Here is a 3,090-nt window from a genome sequence, read left to right as displayed (position 1 = left end):
CGAGATCGCGCCATTGCACTCCAGCCTGGGTAACAAGAGCGAAACTCCGTCTCCAAAAAAAAAAAAAAAGAAAGAAAGAATAGGCAAAGACCTCCTTTTTCAGCAGTCAGTAAATCAAGACCTCTGCAGTTTTGGAGGACAGTTGCAGCTAGGGAATTTACTTGAGCTTGAAGAAGGGGTAGTGATTAATTCTGCAGTGCTAGCAGATAAATCATTAGAGGCTACAGAAGGTGACAACTGAATTAGTAAGGCCCACTACACCTGTGCTGTCATAATTCCTAACCCTGCAAGTAAGGGGATCAGGGGAATGACCCACTTGTGTCATGTCAGGAGCTCAAGGGGAACAGGGAAGCTTTCGTCTCTGTTGGCAAACTAAATTTTCAGAGTAAGGAAAACTAGGGTGCAAGTGCCTGTCCAGTTGGTAGGAAGGCAGATGTAAGAAGAACCACAGAGGGAAAAAAGTCCTTGGCTTAGACAGAACTGGAAGTGTAAACTGAAAAGATGAGAAAGTGTTCTTGGCGGGGGGGTCAGGGATTGTGTACCCAAATACCAAGGGAACCAGCAAGGGCTGCGTTTGTTAAAGGTTGTAGTGGGGTTTGGTAGGGTAACTGTGTGGAGGGAGAGATACTGTTTTCACAGTGTATGAGGAAGTGTGTGGTATCTGTGAGTAACCACTCACTTTTATTAACAAGGCTAGGTAGAAGCAGGCAGGAAGAAGGGTCTGAAGGAGAGTCTGATGAAGGGGAGGGCAGCCAAGGATGGAGTGAGAGACAGGGTAAATGCCTACCTAGGCAAAACTTGAAGTTTATTTGCCAATCTTGTGTAGGGGGAAACTTGTGGGCCTGATGTCTTGTGTAGTGGAAAATTTGTGGGCCTGATGTGTAGGGAAAAGAGGGGTGGTCTGAGAAAGCCCTGAGGAGTCATGGAGTGACAGAACATTGAGAAGTGATTGTTTTGAGGATGAACTTCCATGATGGAAAAGAAATAAGGGGTTTTAAAAGATGAGCCATGGGCTTGTATTCTACGAGGAAAAGGTTATGAAGGGATTAGAAGACAGAGTGAACTTGTGAGGCAGGGAGAAGGAACTTCCTGTGGTTTAAGAACCATTTGCCTTGTGTAGGAAGCGACTGGTAAAGCAAGTTTTCGGAGGAGGAATAGGTAGGAAGATAGATGAGAAGGAAAAATACTAGTCTTGTGGGGGAGATATTGGGGTGTCTGCTGGTTCTTTGCTGTTTTGTCACCTAAGGCATTTCCTTGGGCAATAGAATCTGAAGGTTTTTGGTGTTCTCTCCAGTGGATATGGCAGCATGGTGGTGTAGGATGTGGAAGGCGTGTTTAGAGTCAGTATAGATATTAGTAGTCCTTTGGCAACAGTAAGAGCATGCGTTAAGGCAGTCGGTTCAGCTTGCTGAGAAGTGGTGGAAGAGGGGAGTGTGGCAGCCTCGATAATAGATGGGTGCGATACAACAGCATAACCAGCTTTGGCCAGTGCCAACCAACTGGGCTTGGAGGAATTGCCATCAATAAATCATGTGGGATCTGGAATAGGAAAAAGAGAAATATGGAGAAATGGGGAGGATGCTATATGGATTACGGAGATAGAGTCATGGGGTTCAGGGTTTGTGTTAGCTATTAAGTGAGAGGCTGGGTTAAGGTGGGGTTTCAATAAAGAGTGCATAAAGCCGGAGAAGGCGAGAGGCTGAAAGTAAGTGGATAAGTGTGAAGAAGAAACTAAACTTTGGAGGTCGTGTGAGCAATAGAGTAAGTGGAGCGTAGTCAGTAATTTTAAGGGATTCTAGGAGTATTACAGCCGCAGCTGCTGTGGTGCATAAACATGCCGGCCAGCCCAGGACTGTGAGGTCAAGTTGTTTAGACAAGGTGACTGGTCATGGCCCTGGCTCTCGTGTAAGAACTCCGACTGCGCAGCCTTTTACTTCTGCTGTGTGAAGGGAGAAGGGTTGGGAGAGTTGGGGAGTGCTGGTGTAGGGGCTGTTTCTAAAGCCGCCTTGAATGGGGGCAGAATTGTTGGTCTATGGGGTCAGCTAAGTTTCCTTTTGAAAGTTTATAAAGTGGTTTGGTTAGTAGGGCAGAACCTGGTATTCCAGCCTACAACACCTAGGAGGAAGAGCAGCTGTGGTTTAGTGGTTGGGGTTGGAGTTTGGGAAATTAACTGGATATGGCTGGCAGGGAGATCTTGTGTGTATGCTGGCGAAGGATTCTACTGAGATAGGTAATGGATGGGCTTTAGAAAAAAGCGTTTTTGAGGTCAAGAACAGAGTAGTGAGTTGTGGGGGTGAGTTGTGGGGTATGGAAGATAGGAGGGTATAGGGGTTTGGTACAACCAGGTGGATGGGAAGTACAATCTGATTGATGAGGCAGAGGTTTTGGACTAGTCTGTAGAATTTGTCAGGTAGGATAGGGGAATTGTAAGGAGGGTTAGTGGTAACTAAAAGGCCATGTTGTAGTGAGTAATAACAGGCTTTAGGCCTTTTAAGGTTTGTGCTGGGATGGGGTACTGGCGCTGGACAGGATAAGGGTGGTTAGGTTTTAAGGGGATGATGAAGGGTGAGTGAATTCTGGTAAGGGATCGGGAGGTGGTTTCCCACACCCTAGGGTTAAGGTAGGGAGACATACAGGGAGCTATTGAGGGAAGTATCAGGTGTGAGTAGGGCGGCAGTGAGGTGTGGCTATAGCCCAAGAATAGTTAAGGCAGACAATTTTGTTAGGATATCTTGGCTTATCAGGGGAACTGGACAAGTGGGGACCTAAGATTAGGAAAGAATGTGGAATGGAGTGCTGGCCTAATTGACACCAGACTTGGGGAGTTTTGAGAGGCCTGGAGGCCTTGCTGTCAATTTCCACAACAGTTATGGAGGCCAAGGAGACAGATCCTTGTAAAGAAGGTAGCATGGAGTGGGTGGCCCCCGTGTTGACTAAGAAAGAGATGGACTGGGCCGGGCGCGGTGGCTCACGCCTGTAATCCCAGCACTTTGGGAGGCTGAGGTGGGTGGATCACGAGGTCAATTGATCGAGACAATCCTGGTCAACATGGTGAAACCCCATCTCTAATAAAAAAATACAAAAATTAGC

The sequence above is a fragment of the Cebus imitator genome, unplaced genomic scaffold (genome assembly GCF_001604975.1).
Source record: "Cebus imitator isolate Cc_AM_T3 unplaced genomic scaffold, Cebus_imitator-1.0 Scaffold160, whole genome shotgun sequence".
Lineage (NCBI taxonomy): Eukaryota > Metazoa > Chordata > Mammalia > Primates > Cebidae > Cebus > Cebus imitator.
Note: the sequence above shows the minus strand (reverse complement) of the source record.